The sequence below is a fragment of the Lissotriton helveticus genome, chromosome 5_1 (genome assembly GCF_964261635.1).
Source record: "Lissotriton helveticus chromosome 5_1, aLisHel1.1, whole genome shotgun sequence".
Taxonomy (NCBI): domain Eukaryota; kingdom Metazoa; phylum Chordata; class Amphibia; order Caudata; family Salamandridae; genus Lissotriton; species Lissotriton helveticus.
The window spans coordinates 992,230,107-992,250,376 of record NC_136065.1 but is presented as its reverse complement, the minus strand read 5'-3'; positions in this window follow the sequence as shown (position 1 = coordinate 992,250,376).

Here is a 20,270-nt window from a genome sequence, read left to right as displayed (position 1 = left end):
CCCGTCCTTTTGGAACTCCTTGCCCCTTCTTATTCGAACTTCTGCATCTTATATGGAGTTCCGTAGGAGACTGAAAACTTTTCTGTTCTCACAGGCCTTCTCACCTTAATCTACTGGTCCTCCCTGTTGAAGTTGTATCGACCCCGTAGCGCCATGAAACCGCTAGGTAAACGTGCGCTATATAAATATTTTTAAATTCAAATTCAAATTCAAAATACTGAGTTGTATTCTTGTTGTTAAATGATGTTTTGCTCTTATTGTGTTGCAATGGGGTTATGTTGTCATTTTGTTGCTGTTATGCTTGCATGTTGTGCTCTTTAGTGATGCTATGTGCTCTGTAAAGTTTTTTGGCGTTATGTTTTATTGTGTTGTGGTAATATGATGAGCTATTGTTCTATTACAGTGCTGTGACGGGCCATGTAGTTTCTTCACAGAATTCAACACATTTTCTAAATTTCCAACCGAAAGTAGCACATACAGTTAAAATGCAATTGAAAACGACTATCACTGCCTAAGTGATACTGAACGTAGCTACAGCTCTATGATAATCGGTCGACACCATGTAAACTACCATATGTCAACAAAAGAATTTCCAGTTTCACTTTATGAGATCCAGAGATTAGAAGCCACAAACTACACATTTTTAAGTTCATGTTTTTTTTCAGAACGTTTCAGAGACAGTCTTACAAAATAAAACAATTGGACTTTAAATATGTAACATATGACTTTACTGCACAGTGTCACAATCAGACTGTTGACCTTATTCATAGTTTGTCAGAGGGATACGCTATCAAAAATATGGCAGATATCACTGCCACTGTGTTACAAGTGCATTATTACATATGGTACTTGTAATAGGGAGACTGGATATCCGACATGGTTTGACAGAATATCACGTCTGCCAAATTCTAAATAAAGCCCTCTGTATTACAAAAGCATAGTTTGAATACTAAGGGCCTCATTAGGATGGCGGGCGGACTTTGCCTGCCTGCCATCCTTGCGGTAGTAGGGACTGCCTGCCATAAGGGCGGGGGTCCCGTCGGCAGCATTAGTATGCGCCCGCCACAGTGGCGGGCGCATCCCGCATTCCTACCATTGTGGCGGGCGGTGCACTTAGCACCGCCCGCCACAATGGCAGGAAAGCATGCTGTTCACTTCCATGCATGGAACTGCTGGGGGGTACCATAGGTACCCCCCATGTGCACCCCCCCACCCCCCGGAGTCCCTGGGGGCCCACCACAGGCCCCCGCAGGGATTCTCCTCATGCCTTTCCGTGGCGGCATTGCCGCCATGGAAAGGCATCCACAATTGCCCATCATAATATGGCTGACGGTGTCTGATAGACACCGCCACCATATTATTCCTTTTCCGCCCGGCCGCAAGGCGACCGGGGCGGAAAAGGTCCGCCGAGGTCCCCCCCGCCATACTAATATGGCGGGGGGGAAAACAAATGCGGATGTCGGGCGGATTGCCCCCGCCACACCGCCAGCCTGGCAGGGCAATCCGCCTGACATCATAATGGGCCCCTAAGACCGCATGCCAGGTCAGGGAGGACATCAGATGCCTGTGCGCTTCTGCAGTACACCATGAATGTGTTTTTAACCCTGTTGACCATAATGCAACAAGCAATGACTGCAGTTTGCCTGTCTGCATAAGGCAATCGGGCTTTCATGATAATGGAGCCGGAAATCGCAAGAGGAATTTGAGTACCGACAATTTATACCACAGGGTGAAGTAATTTGCAGAAACAATTTTCCACCTTACTCCAAGTTCTGAACACCAGAATTGGGATGCATTATATATGTAATTTGCACAAGTTTCATCTGCTCTGAGAGGCTCAAACCAGAACTGCGCACAATGTGACCTAGTTTTATGTATTATCTGTTGCGAAACGCGGGAAAACTCTTACATCAAACACAATTTTCACTAAACTCACAATTTTCAAGTGATATAAACCGTAATTCGCGCACTGATGGAAATCAGGGATAGGATAGGTAATCTCCACTCCTGACCTTTCACCCCTTTCACGATAAAAAGGGAATAATCCCTTACAGTGACAATCAGTCTCCTTCGTTGGGCTTCCCTCACTGACACAGCTAAACTTCTCTTAATATTGTTGCAGATGCTATAATAGATTTTATAACAAATAAAACGCATGCGATTGGCCACTTGATAAACTTTTAATTTGTCGATACTTCTTTTCGATTTTTTTTTCTTGTCTTATACTTGCAAGATATTCATCTGCATTGCAAGTACAAATGTGAAAGAATTCAGTTGGGTGTTTAAAAACAGGTTAAATTCGAGTGTTAATCAAAACGACGCCTTCATGCACTTTGAGTGTACTTATTTTTTATGCTAAAAAATGTTGTCTAACAGGTTCAATGATTGCATTTTAATTGAGTGCATGGTCAGCGGCAAACATGGTACCTATCATGTAATTTTCTGGTTTTCATTTCCAGGGGAAAATTTCTACATATTTTATCAGTTTTCTCCTGATTTTGAAGTTTTGACAGATGACAAGTACTAACAGACTCCTGCCCTCCCCATCTCGCGGATCATCAGCAGATGTCACTGCATTTTTAATAAACCAGCTTTCTTCTACATGAAGAAATGTATTTCATATAAAATGTTGAGAGCCATTCTGGAATGTTTATGAACATTATATAGAGAATATTAGATGAGCGGCATTGCAGTACTAGGAAATGTTTCTAGCAGGTGCTCAGATTGCATCAAAAACCAAAAGAGCAAAGCTTGGCTGATTTCGGATGCCATCATGACCCCTTAATAGAGGATTTTCTGGTACAGCAAGCTGGTGATTAAATGATTCTCTATGCAATAAATGGGTCCATTGTTTTTGTCAAGGACCAATGTTTTTCACAAACAGTCTCTACAAAACTGTTGCAGTTTGCTGGAATGACAAGTTCCGATAGTAGGAACTAGAGGTTTTAATGAAAATGTGTATTATGGTCCAAAAACGAGATATTCCCATTATTAATTGTTGAAATCACAAATGGAAAAAAAATGTTTCCCCTATATGTGCATGTCTAGGGTGTGAGTGTTTCTCCATAGTACTGTGAATACACAGGCCGCACACTGAGGAAGTGAATTAGAGTCAGCAAATACTGTTCTCAGCGAAAGGCATCCCAGACAATTGACTCTGATTTTAATCAAGAGCAAAATAGGGGTACAGTATTTAAAAAGCAACAGCTTTCACATACATTGGTACGTTTTGTGGAGTTTTAGAAAACATTCTGAAACTTTGAGTATGTGCGAAGCTGTTTTCAATTTTAAATTCAAGCGAACCCGTCTACCATCATCATTTTGCAGATTGTATTTCAGGTGCAGTAAAAAGAACACCTTAAGCAGCTGAAAAAAGAAACAAAAAAGCCAATCTTTCATGTTTTAGCTTGAGAAATGTCTCTCAAAGGGGATATAACGTTAGTGGAATTAAACTAAAAAGTTAAAACGGTGTAACATTTTGAATAACAACACAAATATTATTTATTAAATTTCAGTGAAAGAATACACATTTTGTGACACCTAGGAATAAGTCACATAAAAGTTAAAACTGTGTAACATTGTGAATAACAACACAAATATTATTTATTAATTTTCACTGAAAAAATACACATTTTTTGACACCTAGGAATAAGTCACCGATCAGTCATAAACACGGCAGCCAAACTACAGTCAAAATTGGAAGTGCGCACCTTGGACAGTCCTTAAAGACCGTACAGCGAAGCAAGTGATATGTTCTCTGTCTAGCAGTGATTGTGGCAAAGGTGGAAACATCAGTCACAGTCTAGTAGTCCATACCACCACCTACCCTCAGACTCAGAAATGGCGAACTGTCTGCCGCCTAACCAACACATTAGCTCACCCTTGCTTCCTATAGCTCACACTCTTCAACAAGATCTTATATCATCACGATTCTTGAAACTTCATCACGTTTAGTAGATTTCAATGTGATCAAACACAAAGTGCATTATTGGTGCCTAAACCAATATATCCCAAGTAGGCAAGAGTTATCATATCACTCCAAATCTCACTCATAGAATTCTAGTGTGATTAAATGTCCTAATTAAACCCAGACCTTTTCGAACTCAATATATTCAAATATCAAAATACCAATAAATCAGCACACTCAAATGTGCTCAAGAATTGAAATATATTGTTACAAACATATGAAGGTAACACCTAAGTGGGCAAAAGTCATCTTGTCATTCCAAATCTTTATCTATCTTTATCTAACTTATACCCCATGCCTATGAAACAGTTTCTCTGAAACTAATGTAAGGGAGACCCAAAGTGATTGTGATTCTGGGATGGTTATAAGCCTGCAAAGAAGGTCAATGCCCATTCTCATTAATTCACAAAAAAGTCTCTGAGTGTCTTTATGTTGGGTGCAATACTTAAATATTAGTACATTGTAATGTCACAATGATAATTCTTAAAAGTTGCCTATGACACAGGAATCCAGAGCCATAGATTACAGACATCATTAGTGATGTCACATGTGCACACATACAAAAACAACAGTTGATGGACAGAATGCAGAACAATGTCATACATTCAACCCAGTACAGAGATCTGGGCCTAAATCCATCGTTTTTTTGATCACCATGCCATTCCAGTTTGAACCCAGCCATATGCAAATCAGTATTGACCCAGTGCCCCATGGGAACAGCCCAGCCCGAACTGCCAAGCAAGGTCCTACCTGGACTGGAAACAAGCATCCTAGGACCGGTTTCGGGTTTTCAGCCCTCATCAGCCAGGATAGCGTGATTCCAGTGGCATGGAGAGCACGGGACTCATGTCTGAGCATACCCATCCCACTTGGGGTGACAAATGCAAAAACAACAGTTGAACTACATCATAGCGATGCAAGTTAAAAAGATGTCAGTTATATATAGCTGAGGAATTTATTGTTTTAATACAGTCGTTTTTTCATTATTAGGAGACCTATGAATAACTCCACTTTAACCATTTTCCTTTTCAGGGAATTTCAGTGTTTTTTTTCTACATAAGTTAAAATCATAGGGACCGGTAACGAGTTTGGCTCAGCGGCACCAGCTTAATGCCAGCTCCGCTGCGCCAAACCTGGGCAAGGACCACTGACCATATCACGAGTTGAACTCATGTTACACAAGTTGATCTCGTGATATGGTCAGCGGTCCTTTGCCTTTCCGATGGTGTTGCCTGGAAAACAGGCACCACAATGGAAATGGCAAAAAAGTTTCAGTATGGCATGGAACTTTGTAGGGATACAGACATGGGGACACATGTTGTGCCCCCTGAATGTATTCCCATGTCAGGTGCTACATGGGGGCCCTGTAGCACCCGCTTTGTTTCTTGCCCCGCCAGCCTTTGCATGGCGGGGCTCCACCATGAAATGGCTGGCGGAGCAGCATCTCAAAATATGCTGAGCGAGACTGAGCCAGTCCCTGCTCAGCATTTTGCGTTGAGGTGCTCCTGCGCCACCGCCAGGGAAAAACTGATTCCTGGCACAGATGGCGGTCCACCGCCAATACGACTTACAAAGTCGTAATTGGCAAAATGGTACACCGCCACTCCTGAGCAACCATGAGTCTGGCATTCGCTAAGCCCAACCCCTCACAGGCTCCCAAGCCCCCATCATCTGGAAAATCTCTCACTGACCCGCCACCCCACATGCCTTATTTTTTTAATTTGTCTTACCAATCCTGTAGGAGTCCTGTGGAAGCCAGGGGCTACACTAATCGCATTAACAAAGCCATTTTGTTTCTTATTCATTTGTATAGAGCATAATATCCACTAATTGTGGGTGATTTGACAGATATGCTTCATATGCTGAATATTGTGAAAGGTTACATCCATTAGTATTATATGGATGATAGAACATTGAGATTAGATGTAATTTGCTGAATTCCTTCCATCACAACATGTGTTTAATTATTTTTACCAAAATATATTGCTACCTCATTTTTTATATTCATAATAGGTTCTTACAATATTTTATAATTGAATATAAAAAATTTACTATTATGCTTATATATATATAATATATATATATATATATATATATATATATATATATATATATATATATATATATATATATATATATATATATATATATATCAAATGAGTTTATATTTAGTTACATTTTTAACTATTTTAACTAATTTAATTTCACATTATTTCTTCTGGGGTTTTATTTTAATTCCCAAAATCCATTAATTTCTACGTTAAGGTGTTGCAGTACCTGTAGTTAGTCCTGTGTATTGCTGGAGATATTACTGATTATTTTACTGGTAACTTACACTCTATGTGCCTGATCCACAAACCACACTTTATAAAACCTTTTGTAGCACAACAAAATGTACTACAAAATGTGCTATGAAGCAGACGTTTTGCCTACACTTATATTTGCAAAGTTCTCCGCTTGACTCCAGAACCTCCGCACATGAAAGTATAGATTTTAGTAGTAAATGTGGGAGGGACACAGGGGAGTGGGTGGAAAAAGGGAAGAAGTATTATTTAAGGGGATGGAATTAGGGTGGAGTAAGAGTAGTTTAGGAGGATCAGGGAGAGTTTTACAGAGGGATGTCACCCACCCACACAAGAGTGAGCCAATTGCATTGCTCTGGAATGGAGACATGTAACTTACATATTTGAGGTAAGTTTACACTTGGAGTTTCTTAATACTGTAAACATATTCAAAAGTGTAACTTACCTTTGTGGATCTGCCAAAGTTTGTGAACACCAAAAAGTTGTAAATTTACTCAAAAGTGTAAACTTATGCAAAAGTGTACGGTACCTTTGAGGAGCAGACTCTCAGCTCCTGATTCACAAAGGTAAACTTAAACCTAAAGTCTAGCTTTAGAGGTGAAGTCTAAGATTAGACCTAAAGTCTAACTTTAGACCTGAAGTCTAATTTTAGACCGGAAGTCTAACTCTAGACCTACAGTCTAACTATAGACCTTAAGTATATACCTAAAGTCTAAATTTAGGCCTGAAGTATAAGTTTAGACCTGAAGTCTAAGATTAGACTTCGGGTCGATAGTTAGACTTCAGGTCTAAACCGAGACTACAGGTCGAACATTAGACTTTAGGTCTAAACTTAGACTTCAGGGCTAAGCTTAGACTGTAGGTCTAAACTTAGGGGCTTATTTACAAGCCGCTTGCGCCGCCGGTGCGTTACTTTTCTCCCATATTAAAAGTGACGCACCGGCGGCGCAAAGGGCTTGTAAATAAGCCCCTTAGACTTCAGGGCTAAAGTTAGACATTAGGATAAAAACGTAGACTTCAGGTCTCAGTTTACCTTTGTGAATCAGGCTCTCAGTGTTTGTATTATACCCTGTGATATCCTGGGAATACATCTCTAGTTATTAAATTATGAGTTACATTATCAAGCAGGAGTAGGTGACAGCTTCCAATTTAGTTTCAAGGCATTGTCTTCTCTAAGACAAGTTAACCTTGGATTATGTGAAGTTCCTAAAGAAAGAAGACAATTTGTTTCTGAAAGAGATGCCACCACAGGATCCAAGGAAGGGTAGGAAACATCAGGAATGAATACCAATATGAAATGTAAAATATTAGGCTGGATTGCAAAGGCACAGGAGGTAATGGAGAACTACATTTTACGTTTCACTGTGTACTTAATGGATCATTGTTAGAAACGGGACCTCTGGCTGGCCAAGGCTTGCGTCAAAGTCAGTCAGAGACCACCACCTCCACGTTAGGGCAAGGGGGTCACACACCAAGATAACCCCTGCTCACCCTCTAGGTAACGTGACGCGAGCAGCCAGGCTAAACTTGGAGGCTATGTAGGTTAAGTGTTTGCGCACGCACCCAGCAACAACACCCAAGGCCCACCACAAAGGAAACTCCACACAAGGTTATATAAAAATAGCCTTTGTATTATACCAAAACACAATAGATAAGAACACACACTTTATAATGTGCCAACAGGCACGGGAAGAATTTTCAGGGGATATGTACAAGACAGGGCCACATAGACCACTGTCTGGAATATGCGCTTTTAGAGGTAATAATTAGCCCATAGAACATTTGTAGGACCAAATAGAAATTGTAACACACAACCAGTGATTACTGGTAAAGGGTAAGTACCTCCTACGCAACCCTAACCACCTGAGGAAAATATTGCACAGGGAACCAAGACCTCACTAGCAACACCTGTACTAGGAGAAAAACAACCACCTAAGTATCACCAACATTTAGGGGTATAAGCATAGGAACATTACACATAATGCATTAACATTCAGAGGTATAGGGAAGGAAAACACAAGATGCATCACAACATTCAGAGGTGTAGGGAAGGAAAACACATGATGCATCAAAACACATTCAGAGGTGTCAGAACAAGCAATTGCACAATACTCACATGAGCCACAACCTGTGGCAGCCCGTAGGCTCTCTGGCCTTGTTGGGGCTAGGACGCCCTGTGTCCCAATGTCAGGGGCCTAAACGTGGCAGCTGCCCACGAAGTGCTGGGCAGCTGAATCATCAATGGGGCCAACGCTGCAGCTCGTGGGCTCAAGAACACAATGGGACAAAAACAGAGCGTGGGAGCCTCGGGGCCTCGGGGCTCTGACCAACTACTCTTTTGTCCCCCAAGAGCCTCGCTGGGCTCTAAACAAGCAGACTGGCACTCTGAGCCTCTTTGGGCTCGTAAAACCAACTATGCTGCTGTGAGCCTCTCAGGCTAGTCACCAATGTGCCCCTCCAGAGCCTCTCTGGGCTCGTAATAACAAAATGCCCCCTGAACCTCTCTCGGGCTCTTAAGCAATGCCCAGGTCGTTTCGGAGCCCTCAGGCTCAACAGGAAGGTCACCCAACTCCGTTGGAGTCCCACTCGGGGGACTCAAAATTATAAAATGCCCCCGGAGCCCTCAGGCTGAAAATGCGGAATGCCTGCTGAAGCCCCTCGTGGGGTTGGGCACCAATGCGGGAGCTTCGTTGGAGCGGCCCACTGCCAGTCGGGGCCGCTCCGTGATGGGTGTGAGGAGCCCCGCACCTCCCTGAGACCAACAACCCGGGTCTTGCACTTACCGGGTCTCTGCAGGCAAGGGCTCCTCTCTCCTTGCTTCCATTGAGGGGCTCCCTCACACGGCGGAATTCCAACGGCCAAGTCCCCGCAGCCCTCCTCCAGCCACGGCAGTCCTGGGAAGCGTCTCCTCCCCGGGGAGACTCCAGCTGCGTCCCAGTGCGGGGTAGGCTCCCGCCTGGGCTTCCGGTTGTCCCCTTGTCCCGCCCCCGGCCTGTCTGACTTCCGGTTCGGGCGCCGGGCGACGGATCCTCTAAAATAACAATAAATCGGAGTGGTCTCCCGCGCCGCTCCTCACGCAAAATGTGGGCCAAAGAAATGCCGAGTGGGCACCGGCCAAAGCACATGAAGCGCTCCCAAGCGCTACGGACAGGTACAGCGCTCCCAGGCGCTTTAAAGCAGGAATCAAGCGCTCCCAGCGCTTAAGGGAACAAAAAGTCCAGTAAAGTTATTTTAGGCAGGCAGGGGGGCAAGGCTGGGCCCAGAGCCAGCTCACTGGGCCTCCAGGCAGGGAGGCAATCCAAGTGGCGGTCCTCCTGCCCAGCAACAGCAGCAGCCCCCTCAGGATCCTGGAAGAGAACCAGTTGTAAGGGGACACAGCCGCTTCTTATACTACTAAATCCTTTGTCTCAGGGTGCAGGGTGAGGGAGAAACCAGTCGCAGCTGGTTTTGGAGCACCCTTGATGTGCTTAGCCCCGCAGAGGCAGCATTGTGTGGGGGAAGCCCAGCCCTATTCAGGAACCAGGTGCACTCCTCCCCAGCCATCAGCATGCTAATCTCCACACTCACCACCGGGCAGACCCATCCAGACTCCTGGAGCCAGGCTTGCCAGCCAGCTCCAGCCAATCACACGCCAGCACCCTCACTGCACACACACACCAATGTCTAGAAGTGGCACTTCCCCACTAGACACATACATGCCGCATACATGTCATGAGTGATGTCACTGACCATGTCATGAGTGATGTAATATGTGACTCATCAGCAGTGCATTGCGGGCGCGCGAGTTATAGTTAGCTGAACTAACTATAACGGGGGAATTTCAAAGGTTTTGTATGAGTGAAATGTCCAGCTAACTATAACATGTGTGAAACCTATGGCTTTTTTCAATGAATTTGCAAGGTTTTTTAAATGCTAATTCCTAACTATAACGTGAGTGAAAACGTGTGTGAAACCTAGGTTTTTTTCAGTGAATTTCAAAGGTTTTGTAAATGAACATTTTTAAATGTATTAATTATTATATTTCTTTCTTTTTATAATAATTTCTTACATTTTTAATATGAATATTTATACTTATTTTATTTTTTAAATTATATTTCATATTCCTATTGTAAAATAATAACAAAACTAAATTGCAATTTATTTTTTTGATTATTGTTTTTCCCAATATATTAAAATTGAATTCTATATAATTCCTTTTTCATTGTTTTTTTTGGTAATCGTACCGTACGCGTACGGTAACGGAATTACACCAAATTTGGCACAGAAGTAGAGTTCAGTTTGCAGATTGTGCTATTTGTTAAATGGTGTAAATTGGTTCAGTAGTTCCTGAGAAAACCTCTATAGACTATGCATGTAGTGTTCTATGCACCATGAAACTTGTCTTTTATATCTTCAATTCCGCAATCTGTATCCTTACACTTCCAGTAAACACTATCACACTTCTGTTTCAGTATTGTGGTGACCATACAGCACTATGTGCTTATCTATACACTGTTCTAAAAGAATCCATTCACTACATTAAAACACTAATCAGCAGATGTACAATAAGTGGTACATCCCCAGAGATATGCCCGTTATTGTGTACTGTGATATCACCTCCTTCTGGCGCTGGGCTTTATAATGTGATGCACCTTCCAGATGTGTCACATTGTAAATACTACACACCAGGGCACATCTTTTGCACCACCAGTGCATCACAAAAGTGATGCAACGGCTGTGTTAAAAGAGGCACAGGGGGGTTGTAAATCCACCTGTAACACATAGGAATTCATCCAGGCAGTTTCACCAGCAGTGCAAATTGAAGCATAGACTTTTAACATATTTATGTGCATATGTTACATTCAAGTGCTTCGGAGGTACTACAGTATACTATAGGTAAACTGCTTATAAATTTATGCTGTAGCAGTTCCTTATAGTTCTGCACTTTCACATTCACCATACACTATTAATGTATTCATTCATTCATTTATGAACTACACATTCATTCTGAGAAACTTTTATACACTATCATAGAAATATAGTTCTTTCTTTGACCAGTGAAGGTAGTTCTAAAAAAGAACTTTTTTTTTGTGTTTTTAGTTTTCTATTTTTTTTGTGATTTTTCAACAATTGTTTTTTAAAACCAAAAAATGGAAATGGAACCCAAAAAGTGTCCAACAGGAACAAAAGAATGAAAAAAAACTAATGTCGAGGACAGCGATGGACCTGCTTCCTGCGTTTTATCAGGTCGATAGACTGTTCCCCATTACACAAAAGTTTATCGCAATAAATGCATAGAATTTTAACTTCACCAAAATCAGCATCAATTTGTGGGTGTGGACTGCTTGCTGAAAATGCTGCTGCAGCAGTTGATGTGCTTGGTGCAGTAGCAGGTGGGATGTCCTGCAACCTCCGTGTTGCAGCTCAAGCAAAGTTGTTGGGGTGCAAGTTCTTAATGTGTCGCACCATATTTGCTGTGCCAAAGGAGTATTTTTTAGATGGCAAATTTTACAGGTTACTTTTGAGCATTAACCTTTTTTTGCCCTTCAGGAAAAGTAAAAAACTTGCAAATTAGAGCTTCTTTCTTCTTCTTTGGAGGTTCTTCAGGAATTAAATCTCCCTCTGAAGAATAGCTGGAAGATGAGTCCATTGCTGTTATTATGGTGATGTTCCTTCTATTTGACATGATTCTCAGAAGAGATGCTTCTTCTTAGAAAGTCAAAGTAGAATGATTAAAATGGGATGGAACTTTCAACAGTTGAAATAGGAAGTGTTATGAACCAATCAAATCTCTTCTTTTAAAGTCACATGGCTTTGCGTACGGTTACGGTGGGCTTACGGTACTCTTACGATGCGAGTACGCATGAAGTTCCACCACGATTTGTGTAATTGCTTTTAAAAGAAATATACGATTGTTAAACGTTTAAAAAAACTATTTTCATAATAATCCCAGATCATTTCTACCCTTTTTATGTACATTAAATACATAAGTATATGTTTTAAACAATTAAAAACATTGGCGCCTTTCACGTACAGGGCGCCGTACATGACGTCACATGGAAGCTTTGATGTGACGCGTAACGTCAAAGCGTATTCGTAGCGTATGCGTGGGTACACACTGAGTATGATTAGCAGTACAAAGTTTGGTGCGATCACCCTCTCAGTGTCAAATCAGAGCACAGGGTGCGCTACAAGAATGATTACAAGTGGTCACTCATTGGAGATCCGATTCTGGGCCTGCCTCTGCGCACATGATAACCCCCCCTCCATCTCTCTCTGTTGTTATTTGTTGGTGCACACACTCACACTTGCACATGCGCGGTGCACGCCCGCCCACACTCCCCATATGTCACCACCTAGCTTTCTTGCTATTACTAAGCCTGGAAGCCAATATATTAGCCAATGGGAGGTCCCCCAGAGCCGTCATTCTTGTAGAGCGCGAAAACGCTACCAATGACGGCCCTGGCCTTGGTTTGGTCAGCCCCCGCGGTTCCCATATAATGCTGGCACTGACATGAGCATGCTCTCTTTTGCCTGCCTGTGCTACTGTGACAGACAGACTGTCATTGTCGATTATACTACGAACTGTTTGCTCGAGCAGAGGAGGACTCTTGACACTCAACGTGGTGTCACTGCTGCTGCTGCCCAGCCAGGCCACCATAGGCGCGGTGGCGGCGGCAGCGGTGCCCGCACCCAGCCCACCCCAGGCCCAGCCAAAGCCCCAGCCTTTGAAGAGAAGACAAGAGATGACAGAAGCAAAGGTAAGAGAAGCCATCACAACATCAGCCTCCGCTGTAAATTGTACCTGCATGATAGTATTTTTTTTACTGCGTCACGTGGCCCTCTCAGCTCTATTTTGCTTTATTTTTGTGCACCACATGCTTTGTGCTTCATCGTATTTTCTCCCTCCTAATCCTCCTGTGACTTTTAATATTGACTGCTGCCTCACATGGCCTTCCCATGCCTCTATTCTTATTGATAGTATATTGCTGATCGGAATATTTCCAACTGCGTCACGGGGCCCTCCTAGCCTTTTTTTAAATATAATTGTGCGTGCATGAATTTCTGTGTCGTATTTTTGAACTTTGTCATGTGAATTAGCCTGTATTGTTATAAATTGTGCGTTCATAATAGTATTATTTTTTTACTCCATCACGTGCCCCTCCCAGCTCTGTTTTACTTTATTTTTGTGGGCAATATGCTTTGTGCTTCTTCTTATTGGCTCCCTTCTAATCCTCCCATGACTTTTAATATTTATTACTGCCTCACGTGGCCTTCCCAGGCCTCTATTCTAATTGATCGTATATGGTTGAATGTAAAGCTTGTTTCCGAAACAATGACAAGTTATCTGTCAAAGGAGAGAATATGTAGTATGCAGCAGGCGCGGAATACCCATTAGGCTAATGGGGCTTCAGCCTCCCACCCATCGTCTGTGTCTCTTCCACGTTTTAATGTCCTTTTATCTCTCTCTTTCTTACTGTCTCTCACATTGTTTTTTTTTCTTTTTTACAGTTATGGACGCTGCTGTCTCCACTGTGCCGTATAAAACCTTAACCGAGATAAAGTGGTGAGCTCTATTGGCTACGGTGAAGCCTGCTTCAACCCTCTTTTAATCATGTCTATGGCACTAGGTGAGCAAACAAACTTGTTTCCGAAACAACAACAAATTATCTGTGAAAGGAGAGAGTCGATAGTGTGCAGCAGCTTGACTGTGTAGAAATTTATAATTACCACAGAGCAGCGACAACAGGTAGGTTACAACAGTCTGAGGAACAGATCTAAAGGCTTATTGTGCCACTTTTGTGTCACTTTTAACATGGGAAAAGTGGCGCAAGGAGCTTGTAAATCTGCGTCTAACTTTTCAAGAAAAACTCTCAACTCCAGACTCTGTGAGTCAATGAGGTGCAACAGTCTAGGTACCCTATATTAAGAACTCACATTAAAATTCACTTTTGACAGGAGTTTCGCAACTCAGTTTACGGCGATAAAGCAAATGTCCTTTTCTTTGCTTCACCAAACATCCTTCAGAAGCAATCACAGCATATCGAGCAACAGCAATGTTATGTTATGTTATATGAGTATTTATTACGCGCACAACTACTCTTGAGTATCCTGGCGCGGAGCATAACCACAACGAAGTCAAAAAGCACATAGCAGAACATAACAATTCTAATAGGCTTTATTAAAAAGGTGGGTTTTGAGAAGTTTTTTAAAGCTGCTAAAGTCTCTGGTATCCCTGAGAGTGAATGGAAGGGAGTTCCAGAGAGTGGCCGCTTTGACCGCAAATGATGGACCGCCCAATCTAGTTCGCCGGAAGCGGGGGGTTGTCAGCCGGCGTTGGGAGGCTGGCCTAAGATGCTGACTAGGGACATGGAATCTCACTCTTTTCCTGAGATAGGCGGGGCCAGTATCATGAAGGGCTCGATGCGTAAGTACCAGAGCCTTAAATTGAGTTCTTTGGGACACCGGCAACCAATGGAGAGTGGCCATATGAGGTCTTATACTGTTGCGTCTAGAGATGCCCAGCAGAAGTGTCGCGGCCGCATTTTGAATGAGCTGTAACTTATTTATCAAAAAGGAGGGAGAGCCCAAATACAGCACGTTGGCGTAGTCCAAACGGGACAATATAAGGGCTCTAGCGACCATCTCTTTGGCTGGTTGAGGCAGAAGAGGGAAAAATCTGCCCAGAGATCTGAGGGTCCCAAAGCAGGCACCCGTCAATCTCTTAATCTGGTCAGAGAACCTTAGATCTTCGTTGAACCAGATGCCCAGGTTCTTGGCTGGGCCACCTTCGGAGAGGGGACGGGGGAAACCAGGAGGCCAAACCAGTTCAGTGAATTGGCTTGGAAATTGGCCGTATAGTATAATCTCTGATTTTCCCTCGTTACATTTGAGTTTGGCACGGGCCAACCAGGTGAATACAGCCGCCAGGCATTTTTGTGCTGCAGCCGTTTCTAATGACGAGCTGCCCCAGGTAAACAGGAGCTGGGTGTCGTCGGCGTAAGCCATAATTTTTGCACCCAGCTCCTCGGCCAGGTAGATCAGCGGGGTCATATAGATGTTGAAAAGAAGTGGCCTCAATGTTGAGCCCTGTGGGACTCCAGTCTGAACAAGCCTGGCCGAAGAAGAGTACGGGGGCATCCAGACCTGCTGGTAACGAGAGTCCAGGAAAGACTCTAGCCAAGACCATACCGCCCCGGTGAGGCCAATATCCGTGAGGCGGGCCAGGAGGAGTTGGTGAGGGACCGTATCAAAGGCAGCAGAGAGGTCCAATAGAATTAGTGCCGCTTTGCCGCCCCCGTCCGTACACTCCCTGATGGCTTCCACCACCTCCACCAAGGCCGTCTTCGTGCTAAAGGAGGCTCTGAAGCCCGACTGGGCTGGATGAAGTACCCCAGACTCCTCCACAAAGGCATTCAGCTGCCGAAAAACGACCTTTTCGCTGACTTTCGCCAGTGCCGGGAGCAAGGAGATGGGACGGTAATTGGCTGCACTAAGGGGATCTGCTGAAGGCTTCTTCAGGAGAGGCAGGAGTTTAGCTTGCTTCCACTGCTTAGGTACCACAGCCGTTTGCAATGACCAATTAACCATAGTAGTGACCTCAGACCCTACGCATTCTGCTACTCCTGCCAGAACTCTTGCCGGGCATGGGTCTGAGGGGGAGCCTGATTTAAGAGATTTCAGCAGAGCAAGGATGTCTACTTGATCCACCATAGTGAATTTAGCAAGGCAGCTGCAAGCAGGGGCACCAGATGTCTCCGCCAAAGGGTGTGAGGCAGCGTTGCTCAAAGCTAATTCCTCTTCAATGAGCTTGATTTTATTAATAAAGAAAGAGGAGAGCTCCTCACACCAATCAGCAGAAACCGGGATTTTTTTATGCTCAGCTAGAGGCGACAGGAAGCTTTGGACTATGGTGAAGATTTCCTTATCATTGTTATCTGCTTTTAGGATCCTTGACGCAAAGTAGGCACGATTCGCAGTCTTAACTGCGGTATAGTATTCTCTTTGGGCTGCGCGGAGGTCTGCTTTGGTTTGCGTGGAGTATGCAACCCTCCAAAGCCGCTCAAATTGCTTGCATGACCTTTTTTGCTCTTGTAACGCTGATGTGTACCAAGGTTGAGAAGGTAACATGCGTCGGGGCTTATTCTGGGCAGGTTTGGAAATGGTCTCTACTCCCAGACTGACCCAGGCGTTAAAGCGATCCACTTGGCCCTCTAGATTCGTAGCACGAGCCATCTGGGAATGCGTGAGGGCTTCAGCCAGTCCAGGAATATACATTTTCCGTACTAAGGGACCTGACGGAGGAGAAGGGTAACGAGGTGGTACTGCCACGTCCCAAGAGAAGAAGATCACAGCATGGTCTGACCAAGTAACTGGCAGGGGATCTTTGAAAACCAGGGCAAAGTTGGAGCAAACCAGGTCTAGCACATGTCCTCGAGAATGTGTCGGTTTGGAGATCCACTGAGTTAAGTGCGTTATGGCCAAAAGGTCTTGAAGGCCCAGTGTGTCTGGGGAGCTAGTGGAGTCTAGATGTATGTTAAAATCTCCCAAAAGGAGAAATTTTGGGAAGCGTAACGCACGATCAGTCAGTGTATCTCCTAAGGAACTCAGAAAGGAGCCAATCGGCCCCGGCGGTCTATAAATCAAAGTCCCTCCTAGGGTGAAATGGGGAGAAAGAATAAAGGAGAAGTCAAGAGCTTCTCCATCCAGCACACTCAAGGATTTGTCACAGGAGAAGGCCCATGTTTCCCTGAATATTACCGCGGTGCCGCCCCCTCTACCTGAGGTACGGTCGGCTCTAGACAGGCGGTAGCCATGTGGGACTGTCAGTTCTACCACTGGGGCACTTGAATCGTTTAGCCACGTTTCCGTGACAAACAAAATATCTAGATTGTTGTCTTCAATGAGCTCGAATATATTCTCAGCATGTTTTACCATAGATCGAGCATTGATAAGATCTGCCTTAATCGAACGCTCCCTCTGGCTTCTAGGCATTGAGTGTGATAGGCGTGGGAAAAGGTGGAAGTTACAAACCTTACATTCCCCTATCAAGTCGGAGCTCGGCGAGCACCTTTGCAGACCTAAATGTAAGCCTGGGTTCAGGGAGAGTAAGGTATCACGACTATAGGTGAGTGGGTTCAAAATGCCTAAAGGCGGAGGGGCAGCCGGACTGGCACTAGGCACGGTCCAGGCACGGACGGGCACAGACGGGCTTACCTTAGGCGCACCTTCGGCGCGCATTCGGCGTGCCCGCTGCGCCCCTGCCAACACATGAGATTAAATAGGGGGTAGCAGGAGGCGCGGGCTCCTGTCTCCGCACTCCGGCTTGCTGTAATGACCCTGATTGGTCCGCCTACCTCCCCATGAGCTCTCCACTCAATCGGCACACAGCCGTGGTGGAACGAAGCTCGGGATTCGGCGGCCAAACTAACTGGTGAAACAGAGGAGCAGCCTAACTCGCTGACTTCCTCATAGATGTAACCAATACACAGCGCGTAATGAAAAATACACAACAATAGTCTAAAATAGGAGGAGCAGCCTAACTCGCTGTCGTCCTCTGTGCAAAGAGTAGAATTGTGCAAACCGGCAATAATTGATTACAATTCATGTCACGCTAAAAACAGATACATCACGTTTTTAAAAAAAAGCAGGCTAGAAATGCTTGCGCTCGCACAGTGGCAGCCGTAACTTCAAAGTGGTAGGCAGCGCGTCTATTGATGTCAGCTTCAAATAGCGGGAGGCGCGGGCTCCTGTCTCCGCCCTCCGGCTTGCTGTAATGACCCTGATTGGTCCGCCTACCTCCCCATGAGCTCTCCACTCAATCGGCACACAGCCGTGGTGGAACGAAGCTCGGGATTCGGCGGCCAAACTATCTGGTGAAACAGAGGAGCAGCCTAACTCGCTGACTTCCTCATAGATGTAACCAATACACAGCGCGTAATGAAAAATACACAACAATAGTCTAAAATAGGAGCAGCAGCCTAACTCGCTGTCGTCCTCTGTGCAAAGAGTAGAATTGTGCAAACCGGCAATAATTGATTAAAATTCATGTCACGCTAGAAACAGATACATCACGTTTTTTTTTAAAAAGCAGGCTAGCAATGCTTGCGCTCGCACAGTGGCAGCCGTAACTTCAAAGTGGCATGGACAAATGGAATTGTCCACAACATATTGAATATACTTTGACGTATACAACCAGAGTTCAATTGAAGTTGTGAACTCTGATGGCCGCAATGTTTATACAAGGTAAGCACAGCGGCCTAGATATACAATGCCTCCAATTAAATGCATTAGAAATAAATTGGCGTATTTACAATCCCGTTGTACCACTTTTCTGTCAGTAACGCAGTAGGCACTTCCATATAGACACCACTTGAACGCGGGAATATAACAGAAGTGAAGTGTACCAGGCACACTGCAAACATAAAATCGTAGTGTTACCTTGACTTGTAATGTTTCACCTCATTTACTCACATCTACATAATTTTAAATTCTAATTTTCTTTTTTGTTTTGCAGATTACCTATTGTATGGCTTTTGGAGTCCACATCACAATTGACTTATGTTTTATTCAAGTTATTTTTGCACTTGTTTATTATATTGTTATCATTAAGTTACGTTTACAGTTATTGTTGTTTTAATAAAAGTTAATAAAAAAACTATATTCTTCTTTTTCGGGGAAGGGGGTGACTGTCCACAATAAAAATAATATTTATAATTTGAAGTACTATAGTAAGATGTTCAAGAGTAGGGTTGAAAAGTACTGACTGTACAATAAGTTATATTTTCTCTGGATGGACTACAACATAGAAAAGAAATCAAAGTAAAACAAAACAATGTGTACCACATTTACAAACCTCTTGCGACATTTAACCGTGCAAACCTACCTCCCTACAAAATTAAGTGTGTGGGCCTCAAAAACACCCTTCAAAACACAGAAACAATCACCCCCCAAACATTTCTATATTGTATGAGAGGGGCTGGGTGGCCCTCCGCCTAGTGCCCTAGAGTCCACGAAGCCCAGACCCGGTTGCTACACTGTCCATTGGGGGGAAACAGCTATTACAACGTGGTCATAAGCACGCGTGATCATCACCACAAAACCATTAGCACGCATATGGCTTTACCACGCATGCTTTTACAACTAGTATACATTTACCACCCATGATAAAGGCATAAGCATGATAATGGCTTTCTGGTGACGGACACGCGTTGTAATGGCTGTGGCTTACGTGCTTCAAATTAGTTTTTATGTTTGCGTGTGACCAAGTCTGATAACATCGGAGGCCAAGGACAAACACCGTGGTGTCTGTGGCAGGAAATCTCATCGATCACAGAGAAGATAGGCGGAGGGTAAAATGAAAGTAACAGGTATGATAAAAAATAACGGAGGAAAACTACTAAAATGGCGGTGCACGGAGTATGTAATCAATGTTTGGCACCTTGGCAATACGTTTCAAATAAATATAGATAGAAAATGATTATTAATATATTACAAAAGAATAGCAGTGGATGACACACACGGCCCGGGAAAAGAAAGCGGCAAATTTAATACCTGAAATGAGGATAGCTTTGCTTAGCGAACTTGAAGAAAAAGAAAATAACATGGGCTTGGAAACGAAGCTGCGCATGCATAGAGAGTACAACTGGTGCACAAAAAAAAAAAGAAAGTTTCACATACTATCATAGAAATATAGCTCTTTTTGTCACCAGTAAAGTTAGTTCTCAAAAAGAACTGTTTTTTTTTTTAGCCCCAATGCCCCCACGATCCCAGACGGCTCCACGCGTCCTTCGAGAGCCGGCATTGCTTTGTCAGAGAGAGCAGCTTACATGCTGCTCTCTCTGACGAAAAGCAATCTGCTTTCCTACTTGAAAGAAAGAGCAGATTAACTTGCTCTTTCTTTCAAATAGGAAAGCAGTTTGCTGTGGTAAAGTGGGAACCGCGTCGTACCCGCCCTACCATAACAAACAGCAGCGTCCCAGGGGTAGACACCCCGAGACACTGCAGGAGCCTGCCCCGGG